We start from the raw sequence: 16,547 nt of genomic DNA on the forward strand, positions 1-16,547 counted from the left end.
GCCCAGTGCACGAAATTTGTGCATGGGGGGGTGTCCCTCAGCCCAGCCTGCACCCTCTCCAATCTGGGACCCCTCGAAGGATGTCCAACTGCCCGTTTAGACCTGATCCTGGTGGGATTGGGCCTAAATGGGCAGTCGGACATCCCTCTCACAATCCAGGACTGCTGGCTCCCAATCGCTCGCCTGCCTGCCTTCCTGATTGCCCCTAACCGCTTCTGCCTGCCAACCTGATCACCCCCTAACCACTCCCATGCCAGCCTGATTGATGTCTAACTGCTCTCCTGCCAGCCTGTTTGCCCCCAACTTCCCTCCTCTGCCAGCCTGGTCACCCCTAACTGCCCTCCCCTGCAGGGTTGTTCACCCCCAACTGCCCTCCCTTGCAGGCCTGGACCCTCCCAACTGCCCTCCCCTGCTGGCCATCTTGTGGTGGCCATCTTGTGTCTACATGGGGGCAGGATCTTTGACCACATAGGGGCAGCCATCTTGTGTTGGAGTGATGGTCAATTTGCATATTACTGTTTTATTAGATGGATAAGTAGATAACATTCCCAAGTTTTCTTGAAATCTAATAAATTAGTATCTGGACATCAAAAAGGTCACACACTCCTTCATTACCATCTAAATTAAAATTGTAGTCATCTGCTGGGGTGGAAGAGTCACAGAAGAGGAAACACATCAGAAGACATTAACTCATTAATGATATTCACACTAATCAATGCTGAAGCCGAGTCTGTGGTAGTGTGTACTGGAGGCCCTGGCCCCTTTCAGAGGTAGACTGTCCAAGGGCCTCTGATTTTGGGGGCTGGGCTTCTGCAGAGCCTCAGGAGTGGAGGGCTAAGAGAAGGGCTGCATGAGGTTGTCCAGTGGGGGGACAGGAAAAACCACGGGCTGAGTGAACTGGACTCTTTATTTATAAGCAGCACATGCATGGGGCCCGAATGATTCTTGATTAATCTGGTATTTCTTTTGTCCATTCTGACCCATTTCTGGACTAGGGACCTCCAGTTCTGTACTAGAAGGTGCCTGAATGGCCCAAATTGTGTCACTGTTAAAGCAATTGCAGATGTCCTCATGAGTTACAAAGCAAAACCTATTATTAATGGAGTCATCCATCCCATTTTTGATGCTTTGATGCAGCTACTAGTTCTGCTGATCAAGTTGTTATTCCTTCAGTTCTAGGTCCTCAGACTCGGCTTTAAGATCTTGACTAAGAAGTCAAGCTTAAATAGGCTTTAAAACAATTGGTTTTCTTTAAAAGTTTTAAATGAATCTCTCTAGGACTTCTTAGTGTTACAGTCAGCAACCACACCTTTCCATTGGATGCTGTTTTTTTAGTTGTTGTTTTTTTACTATTTTCAATCAGGTCAATCCCCTCTAAGATGTTGGTGATATAATAAATTATTAATTTTTTGCCTCACAGAAAAAGTATCTGCAGCCACCTTGAGGTCCAGCACACCGTTCTGTGCTTACAGTAGTGACAGAAACTTGGTGGTGAGCAAGAGAGAGAGAAATATTGATTGGCTGCATCTTGCACACACCCCAACCAGAGCCAGGGATCAAACCTGAAACCCAGGTATGCACCTATGACTGGGAATCCAACCTGTGACCCCTCAGTCTGTGGGCTGATGCACCAATCACTGAGCTACAGCTGCCAGGGCTCCTTCCTTTTTTTTTACCTCCTTTTCCCCACCCTTCTCCCCTCCTTTTCTATGTGTCATCTATTTATCTATCTGTCTGTCTATCCATCCATCTATCTATTATCTATCATCTATCTTTTTAATTATTATCTTTCTATCAATCAATCTATTCATCTAGCTATCATCTATCTTTCTCTCTATCACCTACTTATTATCTATTTAACAGTTAATCAACCAATCAATGAATCGTCTACCTATCAGCTAATGAATCCATTTGTGTCTTTAGAAAATTAAATACTTAAATTTTGGTCTTTCTTTTATTTTGTATTTTTTTCTTTCAATTTCAGTTAACATTCAATATTATTTTGTATTAGTTTCAGGTATACAGCATAGTTGTGACAGAAGCATATACTTTATAAAGTGTTCCCACTGATATTTTAAGTACCCACCTGGCCCCATAAATGGTGGAGCAAAAATAAGTTTACAATTGTTCATATGGAAAATAATACAACAATGAATTAATAATAATAAAAGAATAAACTCTGTGTTTCACATACTCACAACTAAACCCACGTTTGTCCCACCCTGTACATTGTTATCATGATATTATTAACTATATTCCCTATGTAGTAATTTACATCTCTGTGACTATTCTGCAACTGCTAATTTGTACTTCTTAAGCCCTTCACCTTTTTCATCCCATTCACCCAACCCTGCCCCTCTGTCAACCATCTATTCTCTATATTGTTTTTATTTTGTTTGTTTATTAATTTTGTTCTTTAGATTACACATATAAATGAAATCATATAGTTTTTGTCTTTAGATGTCTGATTTATTTCACTTAGTATAATATCTTCTAGTCCATCCATGCTGTTCCAAAAATGTAAGATTTCATTTTTTATGGCCAACTAGTATTCCCTTGTGTATATGTACCACATCGGTTTCCTCCCCCTCCCCCTCGACTCATACATTGGTGGGCATTTGGGCTGCTTCCATATCCTGGCTATTGTACATAATGTTGTAATGAACATGGAGGTGCATATATTCTTTCAAATTAGTGTTTTGGGTTTCTTTGGATATATTTCTAGAAGTGGAATTGATGATTCACAAGAAAGTGTCATTTTTTAATGTTTTGTGAAAACTTCACACTGTTTTCCATAGTGGTTACATCAGTTTGCATTCTCACCAACAGAACATGAGGTGAGAATGCAAATTCTTGCCAACACTTGTTTGTTGATTTACTGATGACCACCATTCTGACAGGTGTGAGGTGGTACCTCATTATGCTTTTGATTTGAATTTTTCTGATTATTAGTGATGTTGAGCAACTTTTCACATGTCTATTGGCGATCTGTACATCTAATTTTATTTTTATTTTATTTAAGTCTTTGAAATCAGGATTTTCTTTATTCTTCTCATTTCCCTGTTGAAGTCTTGAATCCTGAAAATATATCAAATCATCTTTGTTTCATAGTTGCTAAAATGTGTCTGAAAAGAAATTCTTCTCTTGTATTTCTAACTTAAGTTTTTTAAAAGTAGAACATGATTATATTTAATATACAACTTCGGTACAACCAAAAAGTAAAACATTACAGTAAAATAGTAACAAAAAAACATGGTATTTCATTTGCAATACATGAGAAATGGTTAACATCTTTAGTCATAAACAAGCTCTTAGAAACCAGCAACAGAAGCACTATAATCCAAGGAAACTGGAAAAAAAGAACATGAAATAATACAAATGATGATTGAGGATTAAGCACATATGATGGTTGTCCTGAACAGTGATAGAAGAATACTTTCTTTGCAATATCACACTCACAGAGTAAAATCAGTGACATCTAATGTTTTTCAGTTTTGAACAGTGTTGTGCAGTTTAAACTCTCATAAATGAACACTGGGAGACATATTGATGAGGAGCATCTACAATTGGGAAAGCTAGTTTTGAATCAAAACATAAACTTTGAATATCATTAGCCCTAGCAATTCCAATTCATTGAAATTATTTCAATAAATTGGTTGAACAAATTCAAAATGCAGAGAAAATGTTATTGACCACAAACTTTTACTGACCACTTATTATTTTTAATAGATTCCTGTTGTTTAGAAGCTTACACCATAGTTGGGAAGATTATCATAACCCAATTAGATAAGTACCATGACAGAGCACAGAGTACTATGAGAGGGCAAAAGATGGATGTTAAGTCCAAATTTCCTGGAAGAAATGTTACCAGAGATAGAAGTAGAAAGGGGTTAGCAGGCAATGAGTAAGAAAGCGATGAAAGAATTTCTATTGTTTTGTTTGTTTGTTTCTGAAAGGTCAACCTTTAGGAAACTGATAGAGATAAGAGTACAACAATCCTATATAATAAAGAGGTGATATGCAAATTGACCATCACTCCAACACACAAAGATGGCCACCCCCATGTGGTCAAAGATGGCTGCCCCAAGTGGACACAAGATGGCCGGCAGGGGAGGGCAGTTGGGGGTGATCAGGCCTCCAGGGGAGGGCAGTTAGGGATGACTGAGCAGAGGAGGGCAGTTGGGGGGAACCAGGCCTGCAGGGGAGAGCAGTTGGGGGGGACCAGGCTTGCAGGGGAGGGCAGTTGGGTGCAATTGGGCTGGCAGGGGAGCAGTTTAGTGTCGATCAGGTTGGCAGGGGAGTGGTTAGGGGGTGATCAGGCTGGAAGGCAGAAGCGGTTAGGGGCAATCAGGCAGGCAGGCAGGCAAGCCGTTGGGAGCCAGCAGTCCTGGATTTAAGAGGGAGTCCAACTGCTCATTTTCCTCGAGGGGTCCCAGATTCCCAGATTGGAGAGGGTGCAGGCTGGGTTGAGGAACACGCACCCTCATTTCCCCCACCCCCCATGCATGAATTTCATGCACTGGGCCTCTAGTTTGAAATAAGGTATAGAATATGCTTTGATTAGATTATAGTAGGACAAAATAGAAATGTTAAGAGTCAAACAAGGAGAGATAAGAAGGTGACACAGATCACGAAGAATATTGCATGGCATGTGAGAACTTTTATATCTTTTACAGAAGTGTCTAGAGAAAAAGTTAAAGCTCTTTGCTAATGAGATGATAGGACCAGATTAAATTTTATAAAGATTCCTATGGATGCAGGGAAGAATGGGTATGTCAGAGCAATACTACAGGGAGAATGACAGGGAGGCTTTGTTTATTTCAGGTAAGAAAATAAGCTGAACACAAAATGGTACTAGGAATAGAAAGAGAGAGAGAAATAAAATCAGGAAATATACAGAGATGAAACTGGCAGAACTTGGTGGCTGATTGGATGTCAAGGGAGAAAGAAAGAGAGAAGTCAAAGATGGCCCTTGGGTCTCTAACTCTAATGACCGTGAGAATACCTGGGCTATTCACTGGAATAGAGGGTACCAAAGAAAGAACATATTTGGACTACACGATTTGAACTGCTTGTGACATATAACTGTAGTTGTCTGGAAGCTAACTGGACATATGGAGTTGCAGCTCAGGAGAGATATTTATCAGTGATATGGGGTCTTCAGTTTATAGATGATAGATCTAGACATGGTGGAGGCAGGTCATGCCTATGGGACAAATTTGCACTTGTATCTGGTATTTAAGTACTTTGAATATCTCTATTCCATTATTTTCTATTTGTAAAAAGTTATGAAAACAAGACCTCTTTCATCGTGTCTCTTTGTCATTACATCTGACATCTAGAAGAAAGTTTGACAGTTACTTGAAAAGTTTTTCATTTATAATTGCAACTTGCACATGCACATTTTTCTACAAGCTAAGAAGAAAACAAGAGGCTGCAAAAAGATATAGATGTGAACTCTGCCCCTCTAGTGGAAATATGGGACTGAGTTAAACACTTGGTCCTCAGGGACTTTTTGGAATGTTTTTACTTTTAATCCCATGACACTGAAGTTTTTTTTGTTACATAGACTGTCCTGTGATTGCCCAACACAGGACAGATATCTTTCTGAGTTTCTTGACCTCTATTCTCATATTGGCTGGTATTGCCCTATTGACCAGGCTTAATCTTATACATTGATTTTTTTTTTAGTTACTTATTCATGTAAAAGTGGACTTTTTGGAACTTGGCCCCATTTTCTCAGTGAGTGGTAACATATGACCTTTGAATTCAGAGAACCTTGTTTTGAGACAGCTCTGTTACTGACTAGAGCTATGATAACAAGCAAACTCTTTGTCTTTCTGAGACTGGGTTTCTGCACCTAAAAATTGAGGGTGAAATAAAGTTGTCATAGGGTGGTTGCAAAGATTAAAATTTATAATACATGTGAAGTGCTTAACAGTGACTAAAACATACAGGTGCTTAATAGATTGGTTATAGTTGTTTATGTTACTGGGTACCTAACGTCTTTTCTAAAAGTGATAGGTCTAATCCAGTCCCACCAGCACTTAGTGATAATCTTGTACTTTGCAAAGGCCCCACACTGGAGGCACATTCAAAGATGAACAAACCTAATTGGCATACTCAAGGAATTCACCCAAAGGTTTAATCACCATTGTTTCCTACTTTAAATTTGCCTGTGGTACCCACTCCCTTCCTCCTTCCAGGGGAAATATTTTTAAAGCTTTTCTCAATCTTCTTTGGACTTTGGCAGACTTTTGGTCTATGGTGACCAGACTTTCTCACTCCACTTGGAACTCTTTGTTCAGGTCTCTGTCAGAAAAGAAACACACACACACACACACACACACACACACACACACACACACACACACACTACACTAACTTAGGAAAATAACATTTGGCAGGAACTTGGCTATAATAACCCCTTTGTTGCCAGAATCCTTGTTCACAGTGTGGGTGGCTCAGATGACACTTAATTAAATGCATTTTCCTATAAATTCTCAGTAGTGTGTTTATTTTTACTGGTGGTTAATAACTACTCTATCTCTAAGGCAACCAGATTTCACAGCTTGCAGAAGAGGGCATTCAGCATGCATAAATACCATGTTACTTTGTTGGTGCCCAGCCCCATTCTTCATCATCTTTGCATGACAATGGACTTACTAACTTTTTTCCACTTAATACTTTGCCATTCAGTACTTTGCTTCTACCTGAAAGACCAATATACCTATTTAATAAAAACAATACCGCCTATTTTGGGTGCCAACTATGAGTCAGGCACTGTATTTGGAACTTATACTCATTATCTAATTTAATCCTCACAGATCTTTGAGGTAGGTGTTAGTATTCCCATTTAAAAGATGGAGAAAACAAGGTGTAAAGAGGTTAAGTGCTTTGATTAAGGTCATTCAGCTGGAAAGTAATGGCTGTGAAGAGACCACTGAAAGATTTATCTGATGCCAAAGCCCCGCAATCTTCCCTTCACACTCTGTGGACATTATCAAGGACAAGTGCTATCACGTTTTCAGGTAGTCTCAAAGTACCTTCAGCAGGCAATGCATCTCTAGAAAGTTATTGATGCCTCTATTTAGCTCCACACCTCACACTTGAACATTTTCTGTTCAGTGCAGGAACATAATGCAGAAAGACAATGAATGTCCCTGTCTTCCTCAGCTGCTGTGTGGTACCAGAGTAAGATCTTTAAATTCGTTTTACTCATGCTTTTCAATTACCAAAGAAGTTTATTTATATAGAGATACCAGGGGCCCAGTGCATGAATTAGTGCACCTTGAAAGGAACTGTGGGCCTTGAAGCTGCGGTGGGCAAAGGGGCATGTCTCGGCCCATCCTCCACACTCCCGCCTGGCCCCTCATGCTGAAGCCCTGATCCCCTGTTTGTGGGCAGCCCCACTCCCACAGCCACTGCTTGCACCCACTGAAGGCGCAGAGCAATTGGGGCCAGTGCCAGCAGCAGGTCCGAGGGGTGGCTGCTGCCCCATCACCCCTCAGGAGCAGGGGGAGGTGGAGAAGCCCTCAGGGGGCGATCAAGGCTGGCAGCTGCTGCTGCTTGCACCTGCTGACGGTGCCGAGCGAACAGGACCAGCACCGGGCACCAGCAGCGGGTGTAAGCAGCAGCTCCAGTGCTGGCTGCAGGTGCTAGCAGGGCCTGCGCTGGCAGCAGGTGCGAGTGCCGGCAGGACCATGGCGCGTGGGAGCAAAGAATTTTCAGTAACCACCAGAGGCTCACCCCTATGATAGCAACCGATGTCCCACCTTGGTCTGGTGCCTACACCGCCCCCTCTCACCTGCTCCACCATCCCACTGTGGCCAATGCCCGCCATGTTTCGCACTCTGCCACCTGATGCCAATGCCTGCCGTGTTCTACGCATGCCCCCTGGTTGTCAGCACACGTCATAGCGACTGGTTGTTCGGTTGTTCCACCATTTGGTCTATTTGCATATTAGGGTTTTATACGTATAAATAGTTTCCTAAGCACAACTTTTTATATATTTGAAGGCAAAGGTGAAAGTTGTGAATTGGAATAAGAGAAAACATGAGATGCATTAGTTGGTTGCTCTTAAAAATAATTTGTGGTTTCTGACCTTGTCTGTTTCCTTGCAGGTCTATAGCCTAGTGGGAGAGACCATACACATTAGAAGAAAAACATGAATTGCACAAATAATGTTTTAAACAAATATTTAAAACTTTCTCTGCTATGCTATATTGCTATATAGCAATAGATTTGACTACATACCTTATCTGACCTTCACTTAAAAATATATTTTTCTAGGTTTAGAATTTGGCAACTATTTTCTTCTATCATTTCAAAGATCATTCCTTCATCTTCTGGATTCCATTGTTTCTTTCTTACACCCACAGTTATAATTGTTGCTATTCTGAATGTGCTATATCTCCCTCTTTATTGTCCCTGCCTCTCATCTCTGGCTATTTTCAAGATTTCTCTCTGTTTTTAGTTTTCAGCATGTTGACTACGATGTTTTTAGCTTGATGTAAACTCTGATGAATCTAAAAGTCCCTCCCACCCCCTTTGGATTTACCCTGTTTCAATTTTGTAGAGTTGCTTAAATTTGTGGATTAATGTTTTGACCATTTTGGAAAAATTCTTGACCAATACCTCTTCAAACATGGCTTCTGGTCCTTTATCTCTCTCTCCTCTTTAAACTACAATTACTAATATGTTAGGTCTTAACACTGTCATGTACTTCCCATGCTCTTACATTTATTTTCCAGAGTTGTTTCTCTCTGCTTCATTCTTTCTACTAACCAGTTTTCCAATTCACTAATTCTCTGTACTGGTTCTGTTTAGTTTATCATTGAGCACATCCTTGAATTCTTAATTTTGATAATTAGATTTTTAATTTCTAGATTTTTCATTTTTCATAAATTTAAAAATAAAGAGGGTCAGACCTGCAATACCACCATTTGTCCACCATCCAGAACTGAAATATCATTGCTGTTATGAACACATTAACAACTGTTGGACATAGAAACCGGGACTCAAAAGAACTGTTGGCCCAGAAAGAAACTCACTACAGACTGATTCATTTGCCTCTCAGCATAACCATTATTGCTTGTCTCATTTTCAGTTCCTATAAGTGTATTCCTAGTATCACATGAGCTCACTCATCTAGGGGAAAAGATGAACACATAGACTGAAGAACAAGAACAGCATCCATCAGACTGTCAGACCTCAGAGGGAAAGTAGGGGAGGGAGGGGACAAGGGAGATAGATCAACCAAAGGACTTGTGTGCTTGCATATGAGCCTAACCAATGATCACGGACAACAGGGGGTGGGGGGCTTGTGTGTGTGGGGGGATTGGGAAGGGAACGGGGGGAGGGGGTTGATGACAAATATGTGATACCTTAATCAATAAAGTAATTTAAAAAATATATATATATATAAGTTCCCCATCTTTGTTATCTATTCTCTTGATTAACCATAGTTATTTAAAAATTCTATCTGATAACAAGACCTAGATCACCTGTATGTCTGTTGCCATTGTCTACACTTTTCTCCTAGTTTTCATTCATTTGATTCTGTTTATCAGCATACCTGATAATTTATGATTGAATATTGCATATAAAAATTGTAGATTTTATGAATGATGCTGTCTTTTCTCACAGAAAATTTATTTTCCTTTTAACAGACAGTTAGTTACAAAAGGGCAGATCACCTTGATCCAATAGGGATCGAGATGCTTTAATTCTTTATGTGGGCTAGTCTATTTCTAGTTTTCTTTTATTATTAGCACATTAATCTTCAGGTGTTTCTCTATTGTCTCTGGTACCATGAGTTTTCTGAAAGCTTTGCTGTTTTGTGGACTCTTAGCCAACACTCTCCTATTGCTTTCTTGGTTTCTCCTTGCACATAGGTTAGGAACTGACAGGCACCTCAAGGTGAAAAGCAATGCAGAATGTTGTGTTTACTGATCTGTGATTTCTGTGTCTCCAAAGTCTTGCATTCTTCAGTACTGCTGCCTTGGTAATCCTGGACTCTAATTCCATCTCCTCTGTTCTTTGACACCTGGTGAAAGTTGCTTTATGCTTGTGCTGGTGTTGTTTAGGATATAGCTTTAAGGAGAGAGCAAAGAAGAATACAGAGTTCATTTGGTTGTTTTCCTGAGATCTTTCCCCCTCAATTCTCTGTTGACTTGGTTACTGTCTATTACTGTCTATATTCTTTCAACAACTTCTCTTGTAATTTCTTCAGGTTTTATGATTGTTCCTAGTAGGATGGTTGGATTGAAACATCAGAGACAGAAATAAAACTCCTATATTAATAATTTTGAGTTAGTAGCTCTATTTCTCTTTTTTTTCTCATTTAACTTATTCAGATAATGAAAAACATTTATTTAGGTCATAGTACTAAAATTAAAATGAGAAAAATTTGGCTCCATTCTTGAATCAACTAGAAAATGTTTTGTGATCATGAGTATTCTGATCTCAATTACCCAATCTATAAAATGGGCATACTAACTAATTTATATAATTGTCAGGACTATTGAATCTAAAGGAAACACAGAGACTTTTTTCTGAAAACAAAACAAAATATTCTTTGTCTTCTTCTTCCTCATTCATGTGGACATTGAGTAGTGAATTCTTAATTTAAAACCTTACTATAACAACCATAGCAGCAATCATACTTGCATTGTATTGTGCCTGTGTTTCCCATCTATTCATACATCAAAGAAAACCCAAAAGAGAAACGAGCAGATGTCAACTCAGTGTGAAACTGTAGTCAGATTGCAACTTGTATTGAATTTGTATTATCCTTACAGCCTTGGTTTGCACAGCATTTGGAATAGATTTTGAGATGTTTTCTAAGAGGAAAAAGAAATGCATTTGTTCACAGAAGTGACTCTTACCTAGATCATATGTGTCCATCTGATGCCACAAAGAGCTATGACAGTAGATATGTGCTGCTATTTTGAGCACTGCTAAATACATAAGTAGGTGAGCCGTTGCTATAAATATATATAATCTTGGTCATCTTACTAAGCCAGAATTGAGTCAGCTTTTTTCTAGGTTAATATAATGTAAAAATAACACTTTCATCTCTTATGAATAGGTTAATTATTATCTAATGTTTGCTGTGGGTTCAGGGCTCCAGAATAAATCATGCTTTGATGATAGGGTGATTCGAGTTGTGCTGACTCATTCAGGAGGGGGCTGGGCACAGAGTTCTGGTCTCTCCCAGGTCTCAGCTGAGATAGGGCTCATGCAATCCTCAGTCCTGCTTATATCATGCTGGAAGAAGTACAGAAAATCTTGTATTGAATCTGGCAACAGGCATTGTGTGGTAGCAGCTGGAGAAGGAATGAACCATCTGGAAAGCATTTTTTCTCCTTCTAGTTCCACTAAGAGATTATGTCCCATTATTAATCCAAGTCATGAACTAGAAGGAAAGTCAAAGTGTCCTGGAGATTAACCACAGGGTTTATATATTTTTTAGTTCTCCAAGTTCTATGGTCCTCCATCCATTTTAAAATATTCCCAGGTTTAGGGGCTCTGCGTCCTTCTCATTTTGACAAGGTCTCATGGATCTTTTTTTTTTGCATTTCAAGAGACAGAGTACCTAAGTAAGTCCCTGTCATTCTGTTTTGAAATTCCACAGGTAAGAAATAGGAAGCAGCCTCTACAGAGGCCTTGCCTGGACTCGGTAAAAATGGATGCTATATAGTATGATACCTCTATGGACCAAGTTACCTTGACATTCACTCAGCAGTAGTGCCTGTAATGTCCTATATTAGGTCTCCATCACTATGTTGTCAGAAGCTCCTCTTTGGTGTCTCCTGCTACTAGTTATGCATGACTCCTTATTCTTAAGTCAGTCTTTAAATACATATTTATTAAACACCCACCTATAAGCCAGTGATAATTCTACACACTGGGGATTCACAAGCATGTGTAACAGATTTGTCTTGTTTTTGCATCATGTTTCTGCTTGCTGATACCCATGCCATTCATGGATTCTGACCACTGCCTTATTTGTGATTTTCAACTATCTGTGTCCTTGTTTATATGTAGCATGAATACTCCAGCCCAAAGAACATGGTAGTTCCTGCCAATCAATCATTTGTATTAAGAACTCATGTTTCAGGCTCTCTTCTGAACCACCTTTGGGCCAGACACCCATTTTTGGTCTTGTCTGACCAGGTTAGTAATCCCCAAATGTAATTGTGGTGACCTATGCATAAAGAGACTCTAACCAGGAGACAATGAGTGTGCCAAGTTGCAGGTGCTCTTCAGAAAGGGTCCATTTACACCATACATGGCTGGTCTAGTATGATTAGACCTGCCCACCCAGGCAATACAGAGCCAAGCATGTATTGCTAGTTAGAACATTCCACCTATTTCTCCGAACCTTTCAAGTAAATTAAAAAAAAATTGTCCTACTCTGGTTAAGGTCCCTTGTGAACACTGTAAGGGTTTAGAGGGCTAATGAGGCTCATGGGAGTGTGTTGCTAACTCTGGTATCCTTATCAGCAGGCAAGGACACAGTTCTAAGGAAGAGAAGACTGAAAGCTGGCCGACCCTAAGGCATTGTGTAGTTGGCCTTGCCATGGGTACTTCCTTGAGGGACACTTAGTGAACATAGCTGGGTGACACAGAAAAGGTGGAGTTGTGGGATAGGCAAAGTGGCACACAGTGTGATCAGAACACACTGTGCATGTTTAATGGATTTCTTTAGAGCAGGTTGCAAAACTGTGGCACTGTTGACATTTTGGGCTGTGTAATTTTTTGTTGTGGGGACTGTCCTGGGCACTGTAAGATGTTTTAGGAACATCCCTGGTCTCTACACACTAGATGCCAGATGCACCCTCACACTTCTGTTCCCAAGTTGTGAAGACAGAAATGTGTCCATACATCATTCAGTGTCCCTGGGGGTGCAGTCACTCAGTTGAAAATCACTGGTTTAGAGGCAAGTAAATTGTGGATGAGAAGCAGGAATCCTATACCTTTAAATTGCATATTAATGAAATTCAACCCAAGACTTGCAAATTTATTACCAACTCACAACAAACAACTAATAGAATAACAACCAAAAGGAAGGATCAAAATGCCTCCATCCAGGTTCAAAAATTTTATTACCTCCCTGTGTTAAGTTTACCATGATTCTCATGGTAGGTAATTGTATGAGCCTTGAATAAATAGTGCCAATTTAGGTTAAATAGATTTGAACATCACCAATTAGTCACTCTTTTTGGAACAATTGTCTACCTTTGATTCTCCATTCACAGTTTTATTTTAATTTCCTTGATCTCACTTAGCCAAATCTTGTGCATTTGTTAGTAAACTGTGTGTACCTGGTGAGTTATTGGTGGCATTTAAGACCGAGATCTAACATGTTTGGAAATAAGGTGGTTCTTGAGTTTTTGGTTAATATTATTTCAAGAAAATTTAAACAGATTTATACTGTTTATGGATCAAAGTGGGACAAAATTAGGGAAGAAAGCCTGCCATAAGAAATCCACCCAGCTTAAGGAAGCTGCCTATGATTGACTTAGTATGTGGAAATGCTGTCACTACATGGGACCAGGGAAGATATGAGTTGGAAGCAAACCAGGGAAAATAGGTTCTAAATTTCTGATGGAGATGGAGGTAGAGACTATTTTCCTTGACCTCATTGATTGAATTTGCACAGCAAGACCATTCTTGTAACCCTGCAAGTAGACCCACCTAGACCCGAGCAACCTGAAAGAAGGCATGTGTCTTTCCTATTTTTTCATCCTCAGTGCCTAGCACAGTGCCTGATACAGAGGAGTAACTCAGTAGGTGCTGAACTGAATGAAGAGGCTTTAGAACAGGTCCCAGCAGAAGCAGGGGTGACTCCATTCAATGTTGGTGAGTTGGTAATAAATTTGCAAGTTTTGGGTTGAATTTCATTAATATGCAATTTAAAGGTGTAGGATTCTTGCTTCTCACCCACAAATTACTTGCCTCTAAACCAGTGATTTTCAACAGAAAGATGCCCTGTGCCCGCCCCCTCCTCTATCTAGCTGCTAAGACTTTCTTTTATTACTCAATTCTGCTGATCTGGGTAAAGCTATTATTTTTACATTAGATGTAATTATTGATATCAGTTGCAGCCTTTGATCTCAATAAAATGTGAGAGGAGAGAAGAGGTAACGAGGAGTTCATGGGCTGGAGCAGCAGGGGAGAAGGCCAGGAGTAGGTTGAGGGGAGGGAAACACGAAAAGCAGGAAGGAAAGGCCGAAGGTACAACATGATGCATGTTCTAGTTTGTAACCTGCAGCTGTTGGCCAGCAATACCCTGGAGGAGGTGTTTGAGAGTTGGTCTTGCCAGAGTACATGCTTTATTATTACCTATACTAGTAGCCCTGTGCACGAATCCGTGTGCCAGTAGCTCTTTGCCGCCCTCCTATAGCTCTCTGCCTGCTGCCTTGCCCTCCTGTAGCTTCCCCCCACTCCCCCTCCCCGCCAATAGCTTGCTGCCCTGCCCCCTCCTGTAGCTTTTCACCACCCACTTGTAGTTAGCTGCCCCACCCTCCTGCAGATCTGTGATCTGGTGGGTAAGCGGTTGGTAGGGAAGCCTCAAGGCGCAATGGATAATTAGCATATTCCTCTCTTATTATATAGGATTCTCTGTTTGCTGGGGCAAACAGAGCTTCTTGTAGGCTCTCTGGTAAGTAATTCTGAGCCTCTATTTTAGGCACCTCAGGGCATTTTGCAATGCTCTTGATTTAGATACTTTTGCAGATTGCTTTCAGATGATCTTGAGTGATGGCTGGTCTTTGATGGGTTTACTTTTCTGGCAGTGAGCTCCAAGATGTGACTGTTGTGGACAACATTTCTTTTGTTTGATTTGTGAACACTTAGACCTTGTTCTCTACTGTCACTGCCTCAAAGTCTTTAATCAAAGGCTATTTGGAAATAACGTCAGCTAATTAGCAGTTGATGATACAGCAAGGGTGACTCTCTCTTGGTGTCTCAAACCTTTCACCTGAAACACAAATATGCCACACTTGAGCTCTAATTGTCAAGGAAGAGGAAAGTACATGAAATCATTGGCTGGGTAAAGGCCTCCCTGTTGACATAAGCACTAGGAGCCCACAGCTTGTGCAATGCAGGCCTGCAGCTACAAATTGACCACTACCCAAGCATGCTGTCCAGTGGACAGTGGGTGAGTGACACATCGGGATCTCCAGCAAGCCCAGAAATGAAAGCACAAAGTCTGGGCTCAGTGGCATTGTCCTGCTGTTGTGTTCATGGACAGCACCTGCTACAGTCAGACTGCACAGAATTCCTTTTTCAATCAGGACTTTTAAGGAAAAGATGAGATGTGTTTTTAAATGTATGCTTCATTTTCTACACTTTTATATTTGTTTGTGGTTTTATAAAGGGCCCTTCTTTTATTCAGCCAACAATATTTTTAGCACAAAATATGTACCAGATAGCATAGTTATAAAGACCTGAATCCTACCAAGGAAGGGCTTGCAGCCCAGAATTGGAAAGAAATAGGAGATAATTACAAAATAGCATTAAAATAGTGCAGTGACAGGCAACAATTTAAATTTGACACTTAACTGAGAGGGAGGGGGTGAGGAGGCGGAAACAAAGACTTTGTACCAAAGATTTGAAGCAAAGGAGGTGTATAGCTATTGACAAATCTGTGTGGCTCATATCAAAACTCCTAGGCTCACATTAGCTTCAGCCATATTCATGTGCCTTGGGGCAGCATCGGGGTGCCTCTCTCCCGCTCCCCCGGGTGGCTAACAATGCAATTTGTATAGTCCTTACAATGAATTTTTTCCTCTTATCATTTGTATTGATGATGAGATTATCCAATGTCGATGTTTACTAGTTTCAACATCTGGTTAACTATCTGTATTTGTGTGATACAAACCAATTGAACTGAAGTTTTATAGTTCATTTATGTAGTAATTAAGACAGAAGTTGAATTGAATCACTCCAAACTAGCAGCCAATGAAAGAATTTGGCAAATAAATCAATAAAGAAAATTATAGGGATTCATTTAAAACTTTTAAAGAAAACCAATTTTTAAATCTTATTTAAGCTTGACAAGTGTTCACTTTCTTTTAAAAGAATAAGAATTTTATTTCATATATTTTCCTAAAGAGCTAGTATCAAAGTCTAATTCTATGATTTGAATTTTAAAAAACATTCAAATTGAACTTTAAAAAATCTATAAGGTTTTTGTAACCAAATCTTAGTGTAAGTTAGGGTCATTTTAACAGTTTTATTTTAATTGAGTTATTTTAACCTTTACTTGAGTTATTCATATTAACAAAATTGTTCAAACAAAGGTCTTAAGTTGGTTGATATAAGAGAATTGTTATTAAACTTTCTAAGGACATAAACCCATCATAAACTTACATCATAGCTGGAAGGGAAGTTAGTTGCCCCATTGACCAGTGAAAGTCAAACTTGACACAAAGGCCACACGTGGAGTGGCAGGGACTGAGAGGGAGCCTGCCCCTGTCTTGTTCTTGTCAGACCCCCAGCACTGGCTCCATGCAGCCACTCTGCAGTGCTATCTC

The 16,547-nt window shown here is 40.1% G+C and overlaps 1 pseudogene; it reads right to left on the minus strand.

The window, feature by feature from the left end:
* Positions 1-565: 565 nt before the first annotated feature.
* On the minus strand, positions 566-1,496 carry LOC103303428 (transcription factor E2F5-like; annotated as a pseudogene).
* Between the last annotated feature and the right edge of the window lie 15,051 nt (positions 1,497-16,547).

This window comes from Eptesicus fuscus, chromosome 9, assembly GCF_027574615.1.
Source record: "Eptesicus fuscus isolate TK198812 chromosome 9, DD_ASM_mEF_20220401, whole genome shotgun sequence".
In the NCBI taxonomy this organism is placed as follows: Eukaryota; Metazoa; Chordata; class Mammalia; order Chiroptera; family Vespertilionidae; genus Eptesicus; species Eptesicus fuscus.